Below are 17153 nucleotides of genomic sequence, written 5' to 3' on the forward strand. Positions count from 1 at the left end.
AAGGATAAGCAGTATCTTATCAGTGCTTCTTAAACTTTACCAAGCATCAGAATCTCCCACAGGACTCAGGAAACGCAGATGCAGTGATCTATTCTCCAGCTTCTGATTTGGAAGGTCTGGGTTGGGGTCTAAGAATCTGCGTTTTAACAAATTCCTAAGTAGCGTTGCTGCTGCTGGCTCAGGGACCATGCTCAGACTACAGGATAAGGTTGTCAGGATAACTGTTTGTTGGGTCATCACTTTCCAACTTCACAAGCAGTGCTTTCTGGGTCTGTTTTTATTTAGTTTTAATTTGGGGGGGGGGAGCATACCTTTGGTATTTTCAGGTTGTCAATGCCTTCAGTTATTGAAGCATAGGGAGCTAGGGGACTTGAGGCGGGGGGACAAGACATCCCAGAGCCTATGGGACTGTATCATAAAATAATAATAATAATAATAATAATAATAATAATAATAATAATAACAACAACAAAAAATGATTCTCCCTTTAACAACAACAAAAAAGATCCAGACATGGGATTTTTTTTAAAAGCACAAAGGCAGAGCAGGCAGTGAGCAGCATAAAGAGGCTGGTTCTTTTGGCCTCTCTATGCCCTTCCATTTGCTCTGATTAGCCCCTGATTAGCCCTATCAAGTGTGGAGGTTGAGCGTCTCTTCTAACTTCTAGTTGCCAGGGTTCACCTACCACACTGGTTCAGATTACACTGCTAAAATACCATTGTGGATTTTACTATTCATTAACCTAGGACTCACTCCATGGAGCCTCCCCTCTTGCTAGAACTGCCTCTGCACACCAGTCTGTGAGTGGCACAGGAGAAGGCTAAATGACTATTTGCCTTCAACTTAACATATTTTACAGAAATTTTATTTTTCCTGAACTCAAAGGAGAGCCAGATAGTGCTTTCAGATACTTTGGGTCATCTTAGTCCAAGTGAGCTCCAGTTCTTGCCTGGACATCCCACTGCTCTTCTCCATATACTATTACTCCCTTTCAACTTCCTGTTAACACCAGAAAGCCTGCATGGTCAAAATGAGAATCTCATGGTTTACTGAAAGCATTAAAGTGACCTCCTACATCTCTTAAAACAAGCATTGAAAGCTTGGTATACCTCCTGTGGCTCTGTGCAAGCTGGACCCCGCACACTTTACAGCCTCTTCTCCCTCCACCCTATCCTGCTCTCAGACACAGTGACCTGTCAACCACCACAGCCTCTCTGGATCAATAACTCTTCCAGCACTGCACCTTGACTCTTGTTGTTCACTCTCCTGAAATGCAGTCCCTACTTAGCTGGCGAACTCCTACTTCTTGTCCTATAAACAGAACTCCAGGCTTTCCCACTTAGACCAGACCACATTCTTCTGTTACTCACTTTTAGTCCAGTTTCCAGGCCTTCACAGCACCTATCATCACATGCTACACCACTAGCACTTAACTCAATGCCTTAGCACAAAATACATATAATGAGTATTTTTAAATAGGACATATTTTTTTCAAAATATCACATCTTAACCATATTTTTGGCTGAAAAAAATTTTAACCTCAATCAGTAGTGTCCAGCACATAGTGGTTTTTCAGACATGCTGCCGGAAATCAAAGATTCCACCTTTCATCTCACTTGTTAAAGAAGTTGGTATAACGTTCAATACTCAACATAATGCAGTTTTGCTACTTACAAGAGCTCTATCTTGATATTTTGGTTAATTCTTCAACACATGAACAAACCCATATTATTCCACAAAAGGGTGGTTAATGATGGTGGATAAGCCTTTAACTCCTGGTGCTTTCATGAAACAATTGTTTAAGCTCCTAACTTTAAGTTGCATTTATATAGCAACTTGGTACTGAGTTGAGATGACTTGCTGGTTCAGCATTTTCTAAATTTTTGTCTACCACTTGATGAGCCATTGTAGAGCTAACAAAAGCATGTTTTAGAATTCTATAAATCATTTTTTTTTGTTCCATACAGTATCTCTGGTAAACTGGCCAAGGACTGAACACAAGGTACAAATCATTTGGGATAAATTATAAACTGCTGAATTCAACAAGAACCATCACTTTCACTGACCTTGTCCAAAGTCACAGACACTGTAAGTTGAGCTGTGCAATTTTATCCACAGGCTCACAGGTACAAGCATCTTGATAAACTACAAGTCTCAGACTAAATAATAATAATGATATATGTGGACAAGATACTAATATCATTCAAGTGTAATTTGTGCAATTTATACCATATTAATCAACATAAATTTGCCAATTTTTAAAAGAAAACATGTTTTGAGGTGCTGCCTTTATAAAACTGAGATAAAGATTGTCAGATACTGATAAAACTTTTTAAAAAGCCTTTTATGTCCTAAAATTGAAATGTCAATGAGTTAATCATAGGTTGTGGTTAAGAACTTGCTTTTTTTTTTTTTTAACATACTGGTTACTCAAAACCATGTCAATTCCATAATGTTGCAAATTGCTGTTGATGTTATATTGGGACTCTTAATTGACTGGGACAATATTCTACCAGCTCTAACTTCAGACCAGAAATGGTCTCCCCAAGAAACTGTTCAACCCATCTGGACAATAAGTAGCTGGACTCTATGCGTGGCATACGTTTGCAAGGAAAGAATCTTGATTGAATTTGAACTGTAATACTGCATCAAAGTGGAGGAATCCACCAGGGGAGAGGGGTGTGGGGAGGGGTGGGGGGATTCCCAGAGCCTATGAAACTCACATAATGCAAAATAATTAATAAAAAAAATACAAAAAAGCCTTTTATGTAATACAAAACCATAGCTTTCATCCAAGAGTGGTTATTAAAAGCTCTTCTTCAGTGAGAAACACTGATTTTCACAAGAAAATATACTCATCAAAATTATTTGAATGTCTAATTATAAATGGTCACATACCCAAAGGAGTCTTCATCTGTCAACTTTCAGAGTAGTAGCTGCTGTAGTGTTTTCTAAAAACAGAATCTATTGAAAAGCCTAAGACTTCAAAACATACATACCATAAGTAGAAAAAGTATGTACATGATGAAACCATAACAACTGACCTGGTCCAGGAAAAACAAGGTCAAAGGTGATTTAAAAGAAATTAACTTTGGATTAAAGCAAAGATGGCTAACAAGCACGAATATTTGAGTGCCCACTCTAACATACTGGTGCCAATTGCCTAGACAGATAGGCTTATACAATTATGAGTCAGGAGCTAAACTTAGCAGGAAAGAAACATCAGCTTAAAACATCTGCCTTGGTCTTGCGGGTAAAGTGGTGGAGCACATGCCCTATTTTGCATAGGATTTGGCTTCCTTTGGAGTGATATTTTTCACAAGGAATTGAGATAGCAAGATTCCTACTGGACTGGTTAATGCATCGGAAAATCAAGTCTCACTGGGAAGTTGTAAGTGTTACCAGGTGGCTAAGTGGCTGATGGCTGCATCACAGCGTCACAGCATGATCAGTTTCAGCGTCAGCCTTGGCAGTTTTCAAATACTGCAAAGGCCTTTAAGGCCATGCACTATCAGTGAAAAGAATGGTGGCTAAATATGGAGGTAGGCAGAAAGGCTTGGTTTGTGCATGTGATTGTTTATTGTGACACGTAATCTTTGAAGCAAACTGACAATTTTAGTTGGTGAAGTAAACACAGTAGATGAGTACTCCACTAAATTAATACCAACTCCGCAAATCTGAAGAAAAGACCTCTTCAGAATGGAGCCTTGAAGGATTACAATTGCAGAAGAAAGTTTGGAGTACCAAAGAAAACATTTTAGGATGAGCATCTTTGGGAAAGTGTTTTTATTCCTGGTGTGTCCTGCAAAGACCCAGATTTGCTTCCTGTTAATTCTTTATTCTCCTGGCTCTTGGCTGTGGGTTTAGTGAAGGTTTCCTAGGACTTACCAGAGAGAAAAGATACCTCACAGAGCTGAAAAACCGCTGTAGTAGAATATAAGTACCCTTGTAACATTCCCAAACTTCTACAGCAGAGGAAACCATGAGTACAATGTGCTGTGTGTTGCCTTTCCCAGTTGAAAACATGAAAAATGAATTGCAAAAATAGTCATTACAGTTCACAACAACCTATTCCATATTTTATAAACTAATAGAAAGAAGTTCAATAATTTCCCACCCCCCCCAAAATGTAATAAATGCTTGTGGAAATGGAAATGCTAGTTACTTTGATCTGATTATTAATATATTGTGTTCATGCATCGGGTTATGCTATATCCCACACATATAAACAATCATGATACATGTGTCAACTCTAAAAAATCATCATAATGATAACAGGACAGGGAACCCTGTGCTGCTCATGATCTAAGGCATTTCTTTGGTGGGTCAGGACACAAATGGCATCATAGCTTCCATACCACAGAGAAAGTTCTGAATGTTCTGAGCTAGCTTTTCTTGCTAGCAAGGCTGCCTGCCTAACCACACACATGCTCACTCAGCATGGATGAATAAAGGTCTCAAACCTGCTTGTACGTGTCTACTGCTGCATAAGTAAACACAGCGCTTGTGGCCAAGAACAGTATAGAAAAGAAATGCTTTTACAGACCTTCTTTGACCATACCTGTAATTAAATTTTATTGGTAAAAACTTTAATAATCATATTTCTTTATACAAAATATAGAAATCAGTGTAGCCTTTTGTTCTCTGTATTTATTTCTATTACAATGTTGGCTATGTGCACATTCTGGCATTAAAAAGTGCCAGGTGAAGTCAGGTTCTATAGAAGCACACCATAAGGAAAGGACTCCTGTGTGACTTCAGATGAGTTACCGGGAGTGCTTGCAGGTGGTGAGGCATGAGGCAAGTCCAGGAACTAGGCAAAGCAGAATGCGCTCTCAACTGGAGACCAGAGGCAGTCTGGTCTGGGAAGCTCTAGGGTTAAAGGGGTGTCACAGAGTTAGCAGTATCTTGAGGGAAGAGGACCTGCCTATGGACACATTTGCTCAAGCCATTGGCCGAGCCCATTCTTGGAAGGGGGTGTCCGTGGTTGTGACCGGCACTGAGAGCAGCACCAACAACACTTGGTACAGCATTTTCTTTAGTAATTGGGCACCTATGACAGTCCCGTTAACCACCTGATTTCTCCTACTTCGCCCTCCTTTCCTTTCCTTTTTTTTTTTTTTGAAAGATTTATTTATTTTTATTGGAAAGGCAAATGTACAGAGAGGAGGAGAGACAGAGAGCAAGGTCTTCAGTCCAATGATTCACTCCCCAAGTGAGTGCAATGGCCAATGCTGTGCCAATCTGGAGCCAGGAGCCAGGAGCTTCTTCCAGGTTTCCCACACAGGTACAGGGTCCCAAGGCTTTGGGCTGTCCTCCACTGCTTTCCCAGGCCACAAGCAGGGAGCTGGATGGGAAGTGGAGCTGCCAGGATTAGAATAGGAGCCCATATGGGATCCCGGTGCATTCAAGGTGAGGACTTTAACCGCTATGCTATGGCACCGGGCCCGACAATATTTTTTGTAAAAGCAGGGTTAAGCATACCACATACCATCACTGCCACAACTGTGCAACTCTACTGCCATGGAACTAAGGTATGTGTAGATGTAAACAACTGAGTCTGATTTGTTCAATTAAACTGTGTTAACAACAACAGGCAACAGGCTAGAGGTGGCCCCCAGGCCACTGAGCCCTGCTATGCACCACCTATTTCCTGGATTATTTCCTTGACCACTGAAATCACATGTCATTGTGCCTTTAACTCCTTATCTTCCTCCTGCTCTCTCCCTCTCCTGGACTTCCTGCCAGTCATCTTCTTATCCTTGCTAATACTCTTCCTATCTTCTTCAATCTTTGAAATACTGTAGTACTTGAAGCTCCTCACACTTCTGCTTAATAAAGTTCTCATTACTTTGTTTCAATATTCTCTTGTTTTTTCTTACTTCAGCATGTCTTAGTTCTTACTTATTTCTGATCCATTCATAAATCTAGAGATCCTTACATTCAGTCTTCTGAGGACAGTCTAGCAGAATACAGCCAAAAGAGCATATCCTCCAACCGAGAACACATCCTGTGCTATTCCAAATGCCTACAAGAACACAAGATTTCTGCTCCTTTTTCTCAGTTCAGTCATTTCTATGGTATTAACAATATTGGTTCATGTTTTATCAGACGTAGAGCAAGAAAGACTATTGATTTTCAACCAGTCTGGTAGCCCCGTCTAACTTCATACCCTCCTCAAGGAGGATCTAAGGACACTGCACAATCAATACTCAGAAAAACAACCAGATACGGCGGGTGGGGGAAGGAGGCGAGGCTGGAGCATTCTGTAGAACAGAGATCAATTTGTTTTCCATGAATAGCACTCTTTCATCCTATCTTTTTTAAACACTGCTTTGCTTTGAATTCACTTTTTCTAAAAAAAAAAAAAAATTTTTTTAACTTCACGGGCTGGAGGAATTCTGCTAACATGTGGGACTCGAGATCAGAAAGCCTGGTGATACAACAGAAATCTCAAAATTAGTCATCAAAGTTCACTCTGAGTTATGACCAATTCTGCAAAGGAAGAACTCACCCCAAGGTGTTGACCAAAAGCTCTGACTACTATTAAGAAGGTCACTGTCACTGGAGAAGGTCCATAACACATATCCCAGAGAGAGTGCTGTGACGGCACTCACAGTAAGCAACTGATCAGGATCTGAGGACTCGGTTCATCTACACTGACCTCTGGAGCAGTAAAGCAGATAGAGATAAGGGTGGTGGACATGGACAACAGGGCCACTGAGACTTGTCATGCTGTAAGAGCAATTTTACTTCTCATGGGAAAAAAAAAATCACTAGATGTGTGTTGGAGGTCGATAGGGGGAGGGATGTTGTCGAGATTCTGTTATTGGAAGATGTTCTCAGCCACTGGCTCTGGGAGTTACATTGCAATGAATAAAAATTCATCTTTTCTAAGGCAGGTTTAGTCTCAACGAATAAGGTGTAACAGCATGTAAGTACCTCATCCTACTTGGAACAATGGGATCTGGTCACGGCTGGGGCCAGGAATGTGTTTCCAGAGTGAGCCAGGCTTAGTTCTCAAAAGGAAGTATACTTTAGGTCAGGCATTGTCAAGAAATAGTGCAAATTGGGCCACTCACCATCCTGTGCTTGTCCTGCATTTACTGAGATCTGGGGCTGCTGCTGCTGGGAATGTTAAACTGTGACATTTATGTGTCGGATTTTTGTTATACATGCAGAGCAGCTTGCTTACCAGAAAGCAGAGGAGTCTTAATTTTAATTCTTCCAGAAACAAACCACGAGGCAAGGAATACATTATAGCAGTTTATTTGGGAGGCAATTCAGGAAACAACGGCAAGGGCATAGGAAATGAGACAGGAAAGGGAAGGTATCAGCCCAGCTACCTCTGTGGGAGATCACTGGGAAACTATTCTGGCAGTTCAGAGATACCTACCGAAGTCACTGATGAATTCTGTGGCACCTCTCGCCTACCCTGGGCCTCAGCTGTCCTAGACTACATTCCAGCAAAAGAAAACACCCACTGATGATTAGAAATAAGGCAACAAGCAGACCGCAATGGTGAGACTCAAGAGGGTATGGGTAGAAAACAACAGCATCTCCTTCAGGGTGTACTCCCAAACTCAAAACTGTGGGTTCTGGTGAAAAGTAGCAGCTGAGCAGGGTCCAAAGGAACAGTCCCCTTCTGAAAATTCCAAGTATATGGCCTAGATACTAAACGAAAGAAAGGTGTCTCAAAAGGATCCAAAGAAGAAAAGCTTACCAAAGAAACTTAGAAGCTCTATGACAAGAAAAGAATGTTTCAGACCTACACACATTTTTCTCTCCCCTTCCCTCTCTGAACTAAACATACTTATAGCATCAAAATCCTTTGTTAAAATGGCTATTCTATTTGGGATTTAAATTCAAGGGCAGTAGCCTAGATAATGTTTACCACTTAGCCTGGCCTAGGAAAATTCAACCAATTCTTGCTTTCTTTCTTTCTCTCTCTCTCTCTCTCTCCCTCCCTCCCTCCCTCCATTCCTCCCTCTCTCTCTCTCTCTCTCTCCCTGCCTGCCTCCCTCTCTCTCCCTGCCTGCCTCCCTCCCTTCCCCCTCTCTTTTTTTCTCCCTCCCTCTTCTTCTTGCTTCCTCCCTTCCTCTCTCCTCCTTTTCCCTAGTCTTTTTCTGGGTGTATGATTCTCCACATACACTACATCTCCGTGGTGGTGTTGGGCTGATAACAACAGATGAAGGATACTTGCTTGGCACAGGAAATGCTGCTTTGCTTGAGAAGCACATTTGTATAAAGCAATTTTTAAATTGCAAATGTTTAGCATAGTATATTTCTCTTGTGAGAGCTCCTAGGAACTTTGAAGTTATAAGGTTTGACATTGGGGTAATTTCTGAAAGTGCCAAAGAACAGCACCATTTCCCGTGGGGGGTACCTCAAGCAGCAGCTGCTGGAGAGGTTCAGGCACCAGGCAAACACTCAAAGGACAGCACTGAGCCAAGAAGGATCACATTAGAGGAAAAGTACTCTGCACACATCTATGATACCTTTATTTTCTTCCTAAGAAGACTGTAAAGAAGAAAATATTTGGGGGGATTAAATAAAATAAGTTGGTCAAGACAGACAAATAGGAACTAGATTTATCCTCCCACTTTAAACAACTAAAGATTCAGACAAAATGCATGAAACTACACTTTCCAGATATTAAGCAACAAAACAGAAGCACAGTGATCCTGGGAGAAGAGAAACAAATAAGATGAGCCCTGTAACTATTCCAGTTTATCGTTTATTATATTGAATTTTTTTTCTAAAGCAACATCCATATGTGTTTTAAGTTTAGCCTAAAGATTGCTCAGTATACAGAGTGCTGTAACCCAATTTGATGTGTAAGCAATTATAACCTATATGCATAACAACTAGCGGAATCTCAATCAATCATAGCAGCTAAGCTTTGGTCAGCCAAGTATTCAAAGCAAGTTCAAACCAAAGACTAAGCTTTAAATAGTCCAACCATCTACATTCCTCACTTTCATTCTCTCTACATCACTTTCATTTTTTCTGTCTATGAAGGTTACACATTCTCATGGCAGTATAGTACTTAAACCTATCCTGGTTCTGGAAGTTGTCATAAATCATTCCTCACTAAATCTGCTAAATTTAATTTGTCTTTTTCTTTCTATCAGTTGGAGGCATTTTCACCAAAAGGAGGAATGTGTAGACAGAAGAGTTGTAGATTTCTACAAGGAGTCCCCTACAATCTTCAGCTAAGTAGAGAAGCTAGAGTGTGAACATCAGCCAAAAAGAGCAGGAAATAATTTTAGAAATCGATACCAAGATCACAATAGTTTGTATTTGTACTTCCCAAAATGAAAAGATGTAATGCAAGATGCATCACATATAAGGATATTGTCATAGAAATCAGGGCCTGGCCTAGTAGCCTAGTGGCTAAAGTTCTAGCCTTGAATGTGCTGGGATCCCATATGGCCACTGGTTTTTATCCCGGCTGCTCTACTTCCCATTCAGCTCCCTGCCTGTGGCCTGGGAAAGCAGTCAAGGACAGCCCCAAGCTTCAGTACCCTGCACATGGGAGACCCAAAAGAGGCTCCGGGCTCCTGGCTTTGGCTCCTGGCTTTGGATGGCACAAGCAGGCAGTACAGGAACAGGGTGGTTTCATAGCCCAGAACTCCAACAGTGCCACACTGGGATCCATTTTGTGTACTAAGGAAAAGGCCATGAGATTAGAGGGATGACAGAGAGCTTTGACCTCACTTCTGGGTCAAAGCATTTCACTGGTCCCACAGGAAAAACAGTACTGACATCCTACAGGTTCCACCCAAAATAGATCCAGGTGGCCTTCAGATTTAATGGCCAGCAGGTTCTGGCAAGACCAGCACCCAGTGATTTAGGTTAGCTGGTGTCTCCCTAATCCTGGGCACTGCTCAAACCAGGAGTGGAAGAAAGGCTGTGCAGGCAATGGTGTGGGAACAACATGGGAGTACAGGGGGCGGAAAGTGGTGAGCCAGGAACTGGGGCTCCAGAGAAAATGGTATAAGCCAAGGAACAAGAGTCCTAGACAGAAACCTGCTGGAGAAGTGGCATAAGTGACTATAAATGAAAAACCAGATACCAAACACAATCAGTAAAATCAACCTTACATGGATCAGTAAAACAATCAAAAACAACAAACACCAACCCATCTACAAGCTATTCCAAACAACTGAAAAGGAGGCAATCCTTCCAAACTGTTTCTATGAGGCCAATATCACCTTAATACCAAAGCTAAATAGAGACACAGCAGAGAAAGAGAACTATAGACCAGTATCCCTGATGATCATAGATGCAAAAATTCTCAACAAAATAGCAGCCAACAGGATCCAACAGTACCTCCGGCAGATCATTCACCTGGGTCAGGTGGGATTTATCCCTGGCATGCAGGGATGGTTTAACGTCCGCAAACGAATAAATGTGATTCAGCACTTCAACATATTAAAAAATAAAAAAACATGATCATTTCAACAGACACAGAGAAGGCATTTGACAAAATCCAGATGACATGATTCTCTATGTAGGAGAACCAAAAAATTCAATCAAGAGACTGCTGGAACTCATAAGAGACTTTGGCATAATAGCAGGATATAAAATTAATGAACATAAATCAACGGCACTAGTATGCACAAATAACTCCATGGCTGAAAAAGAAATTGTAAGTGTAGTCCCCTTTAAAATAGCAGAGAGGAATCTTAAACACCTTGGAATTAACCTAACTGGAGATGTGGGCAGTGGTCATCAAAGCAGTCTGCTATTGGTACAGAAATAGAGATGAAGATCAATGGAACCAAAGAGTCACCAGAAGGGACCACACATGTATAGCCAACCAATCTTTGACAAGAAAATTGAAAACAATCCAGGGGAAAATCCTGGTCTCCTCAACAAATGCTGTTGGGACAATTGCATAGCAGCCTGCAGAGATAAGAAGCAAGACCCACATCTGTCACCTTATACAAAAATCAGCTCTAAGTGGATCGAGGACCTAAATCTGCACCCAGAAACCATCAAACTATTAGAGGAAAATAGGAACCACTCTCCAAGATAAAGGAATTGGGAAAGATTTCTTAGAAATGTTACCAAAAGGCCTGGCACAGTAGCCTAGTGGCTGAAGTCTTCACCTTGCATATGCCAGGATCCCATACTGTTGCCAGTTCTAATCCCAGCAGCCCTGCTTCTCATCCAGCTTCCTGCTTGTGATTTGGAAAAGCAGTTGAGGAATAGCACTTGGGACCCTGCACCCACGTGGGAGATTCAGAAGAGTCTCCAGGCTCCTGGCTTCGGATTGGCTCAGCTCTGGCCATTGCGGCCCCTTGGAGAGTGAATCAACAGATGGAAGCTCTTTCTCTCTGTCTCTCTTCCTCTCTGTATATCTGACTTTCCAATAAAAAAAAATAAATCTTAAAAAGAAATGTCACCAAAAGCATAGGCAATCAAAGCCAAAATAAATGAATGGGACTACATCAAACTAAAAAGCTCTGCACAGCAAAGGAAATGATCAACAAAGTGAAGAAGCAACCAGCAGAATGGGAGAAAATCTTTGCACACTACCCAACCTCTAAGGGATTAATATCCAGGACTTAAAAAGAGCTTCAGAAACTCAACAAAAGCAAAACAAACCTCCCACCCCCCGCGAAGAAAGGGGCGAAGCAAATCAACACACATTTTTCAAAAGAGCAAATTCAAATAGCTAAGAGACATAAGAAAAGATGCTCAAGCTCCCTAGCGGTCAGGGAGATACAAATGAAAACCACACTGAGGTTCTACCGAGCTCCAGTGAGATTGGCCTACATTCACAACTCCACGAATAGCACCTGCTGGCATGGATATGGGAAGAAAGGTACCCTCCACTCTCACTGTTGTTGAGAATGTAAGCTAGTACAACCACTATGGAAGTCAGTATGGAGAGAGCTAAGAGAACTGAAGATTGACACAGCTAGCCCTCTTCTGGGAATGTATCCAGAGGAAATGAAATCAGCGTATGAGAAAGGCATCCTGTAGTATTTGTGCTCAATGAAATAAGCCAATCCCCAAAAGACAAATACCATATGTTCTCTCTGATATAAACTTCATGCAAAATACAACACCAATAGCCCCCTTAATACTGTTTTTGCCATATTTCATGGGTTTTGATTTTATTTACACTTTCGCTTTTTCAAAAAATATTTTTTTCTTATTAATTGATTTATTCTCTGACGTATAGATCATACACTAGCATCATTTGCCTCAAGAAGGCTTTTGATTTTTTTTCATTTCTTCAGTGACACATTGGTGATTCAGTACCATGTTACTTAAATTCATGTTGTAAATTTTCAATTTTTCTTTCTTGTAGATTTTGTTCTGTGGCTTTTCATTTAAGGAGCTGTATAATAACTGTGTAATAGGCGTTATCATATCCAGATGTGAACATACAATGCAGTATGCATTTCTACTTCAAAATAAAAGATAGACTCCCAATAAAACTGTTAAATATATCTTGACAATAGGATGCTGGATCTACAATGTCAGAATACAATTAAACAACGGAATGGTGGACTTATGACTGTTTATGAAGGACTATACTATTATAATAATATAGGGAAAATATGTGTAGGGGAGGGAATTTGGGGAGGGCAGAAGTGAAATCCCAGAACCTAAGAAACTGTATCCTAAAATAATAAGCAAAATAAATTTCCAAAAAATCAAGAAAAATAAGATCATGATAAAAAAGTAAAAGACAAAAGCCATAAGTATATCAAGAATGACAATACTGAAATATATGCAATAAACACACTGACCAAAACAAAGTAGAAATAGATACATTAAGGTAAAGTAGATTTAGAATTAGAAATAGTACCACGGGGCCCAGTGTAGTAGCCTAGCGGCTTGAGTCCTTACCTTGCACAGGCTGGGATCCAATATCGGCACCAGTTCTAATGCCGGTGACCCTATTGCCCATCCAGCTCCCTGCCTGTGACCTGGGAAAGCAGTTGAGGATGGCCCAAGGCCTTGGGACCCTGCACCGATGTGGGAGACCTGGAAGAGGTTCCGGACTCCGGGCTTCAGATCAACTCTGGCTGTTGCAGCCGCTTGGGGAGTCAATCAATGGATGGAAGATCATCCTCTCTGTATATCTGACTTTCCAATAAAAATAAATATCTTTAAAAGAAAGATAGTACCACTATAAAAGAAGGCTGTTTTATAATAAGAATATTTACTTACAGTATCTCTTTGTGTTCTAGATTTTCTCTAACAAAATACCATATACTGCAAAAACATGCATTCTTTTTAACTATTTCCATAGTGTTCACCATATCCCACACCACAAAACTAGTTTCAATATATTCCAGGACTGAAATTATATATTTAGTGACAAAAAGATATAAATAACAAAAAAACTGAAAAAAATCTCTATTTTTTTGCCAGAAATATCTTTAAAGTTTTTTCATTAGAACATAACAACTGTGCATCTGAGGATAGTACAAAAAGCTTAGGGGATATGAAATTAAAAGATGAATTTATTTTGGTTCAGATAACTGAAATTCATGCACACACGGGTTCCTCAGAAAGTTCATGGAATTGAAAAAGCTACGTATGAATTTCATAATTTTTTGCACAAGAAAATTCTTTTTACATGAAGCATATTTTTTTTCCTCCAGAGAGGAGGAAAGACAGAAAGATTTTAATCTGCTGGTTCACTCACCAGATGGCTGCAATGGCCAGAGCTGAGCCAATCTGAAGCCAGGAGCCAGGAGCTTCTTCCAGGTCTCCCACACAAGTGCAGGGTTCTATGGCTTTGGACCATCCTCTAGTGTTTCAGGCCACAAGCAGGCAGCTGGAACAAAGTAGAGCAGTCAGGATACAAATTGATGCCCATGTGGGATCCCAGTGGATGCAAGGAGAGGTCTTAGCCACCAGGCTATTGCACCAGGTCCATCAACGAAACTTTTAGAATACCCTCTCATTCATGGGATATGGTGTGAAAATTTGGTACATATATAAAATGTGTAATGATCAAATCAGAAAAATTTGCTTGTCTCCTGAAACATTTATCATTTTTCATATTGGGATCCTTTAAACTTGTTTCTTCTAGTGATCTTGAATAATTGCACATATTTTTGTAGGTTATAATTATGCTGCCATAAAAAAAACCTAGAAATGTTTCTAGATAATACTTACTAGAAACATATTTTGGAGCCAGGTCAAATACTGGTGAGGATTCAAAAAGAGAATTCTTAAATACAGTTGGCAGAAATTTAAATTAGTAACTCATTTTGGTAAACAGTATAGACTCCTCAAAAGCTAAAAATAGAACTACCATATGTGTGCGCAGCCAAAGACAATGCAGCCATTCTATCAAAGAGATGCTTGCACTCCTGTGTTTATGGCAGCAATACTCACAAGAGTCAAGATATGGAATCAACCAAGCTATCCTTCAACATCAAATAAAAATGGATGTACACAATGGAATGTTATTTATGTATAAAAAGTGTAAAATCCTGACATCCTCAGCAACACAAAAGGAACTGTAAGACATCATATTACATGACATGAACCAGGCTTAGAAAGATAAATGCCATATGTTCTTGCACATTTGTAGAAGTTAACAAAAAATCACTTAGCTTTTACTTTATATAGGTCATGTTGGAATCCTTTCATTTAATTGGTTTTGATATCCTTGCCTGTTTTCCACTTGTACTATGGTCTTGTTTCTTTTTAAGTGCCACTGATCCTTTCACCATAATTTAAAGTATGCTAGCTCAAAAATAATGATATATAAAGTTAAAAAAAAACACTTCCAAACAATGCATATGTTGAAGAAAAAAATCACACACAAAATAAACCAGAGATATCTTGGGCTGCATGATAATGCAATAACGCAACTAAATCATCTCAAAATGTGTTGGATAGAGGTAAAATAACGCTTAGGACATTCAACAGTTTGAGACAGAAGATCTCAAACAAATTATCTAAACTTTCTGAGCAAACTAGGAAAAGAATAGTAAGTGTAACCCAAATAGGAAACTTAATACATTAAAAAATCATAAATCAATACAACAGAGAAAATTAAAATAGAAGTCAAGGAAACACAATTGTACCACTTATTAAGAACAATAAAAACTGATGATTCTTTAGTCATTCATACTAATTAAGAAAAGAGGACAGAAGACACAGATGACCAATATCAGCAGAAAGGAGGACTCACCATTACAGACGCTGTAGGCACTACTTCAAAAATAGCTGGAGGATATTCCAAGCAACTTATGCCAAATGACACCTGCCAGATTAAATGGGTAATGGTGATTTAAGGCATGAATTTCCAAAGCTCATCCAAGAAGAAATAATCAAGCAATCTATTAAATGCATTGAATTCTTAAAGGTAACAACTAAAATTAGAGGTATAGTTTCACCAGTACATCTTACTACACATTTAAAGAAGAAATAATGCTGACCTTTCCCAAATTCAAGAGACAGATAAACTTCTCCAGCCTTCTGATGAATTCTTAGAGCATACAACCAAAGAAAGGTATCACAGGAAATGAAAAAAAAATACAAAATAAAAACAAAAACAATAAAGATGAAAATATTCTTAAAATATTAATAAATTGAATCCAGTAGCAAATATTTTAATGCCTGTGACCAAATAAACTTCTTTCAATGAATTTAAGTTGTAAAAGTCACTGAAAAAAGCCAGTCAATACAATTTGCCACACTAACAGACAAGAAAACAAGATTCAGACGATCTTACAGATGCTCAGAAGTATTTTTTTTTAAAAAACTCAGGATCTATTTGTGATTGAAAAAATAAAAACTCTCAGCAAACTAGGAATAGAAAGATTTACTGACAAACAATACCTATGCTCAATATAGAACCAACATCTCCCTAAGTGAAAACTGAAGCCTTCCTCCTGTGATCTGGAGGGAGGCAAGGCCTGCCGTGGCCAGTTCCAGGCAACACTGCACTTGATGTCCTACCCAGGTCTCCAAGGAAAAGATGAAGGAAGACCAAGAAAGGAGGAGAGAAGATAAGGGAGAGAAAGCATGCAAACGGAAGGATAAACTCTCTTTATATGCAGGTGACAATGAGCATCTATGCAGAATACCCTGAGGCAGATACCAACAGAAAACTGTAAGGTGCAAATTTGTATTTCACTGTAACTGAAATTAAAAACTGGAATTTAAGTGCCATCAAAAGTGTGAGGAGAGGAAAATGACAAAAAATAAATGGAAACTGTGCAGTAAAAACTAAAATATTGACTAAAAAGATAAAAGAAAACACGTTTACCATAAAAATTCTGACTTTCAATGGACTGGAAGATTCAATAAAGATAAAAAGTGTATTTTCCCCAAAAACTTTTCTAAATAATCAGCATATATCAACACAGTGTCAAGATGTTCTTTATACTTACTAAACAGATGATTCTAAAATTTCTAATTCCAAAGGATCTAGAATATCCACAAAAATCCTGATGAACACAAAACTACAATTTTGGGTCGTGGAAATCTCTGACTGAACTGACATAAGGTCAGAGTAATCAGGAGATGAGGGCAGTGTTGTAAACAAATAGGCCCATGTATATTTGGCCAACCAGTTTCTGATTCAAAAAAAAGCAATTCAAAGTGATAAAACTAGTCTTTTCAACAAATGGTAACAAAGCATGCTGTAAAGAATGTTAAAAACCTTGGACCCGATGCCATAGGGTAGCAGTTAAAGTCCTCGCCTTGAACGTGACAGGATCCCATATGGGCACTGGTTCTAATCCTAACAGCCCCACTTCCATCCTGCTCCCTGCTTGTGGCCTCGGAAAGTAGTCGAGCACGGCCCAAAGCCTTGGGACACTGTACCCGTGTGGGAAACCTGGAAGAAGCTCCTGGCTCCTGGCTCTGGATTGGCTCAGCTCCAGCCGTTGCAGCCACTTGGGGAGTGAACCATTGAACGGAAGATCTTCCTCTCTGCCTCTCCTCCTCTATGTATATCTGCCTTTCCAATAAAAATTAATGAATCTTTTAAAAAAATTTTAAAAGCCTCAATCTTTATCTTATAAATAAAAATTAATATGTCCCATGGTAATATAACCATGTAATACACACACAACATTGACAAGACAACAAATATGATCAAATGAATCACAGTCCTAAATGTAAAAAACTCCAAATGACAAAAATTTTGGAACCAT

This window comes from Ochotona princeps, chromosome 6 (assembly GCF_030435755.1).
Source record: "Ochotona princeps isolate mOchPri1 chromosome 6, mOchPri1.hap1, whole genome shotgun sequence".
NCBI classification, from domain to species: Eukaryota; Metazoa; Chordata; class Mammalia; order Lagomorpha; family Ochotonidae; genus Ochotona; species Ochotona princeps.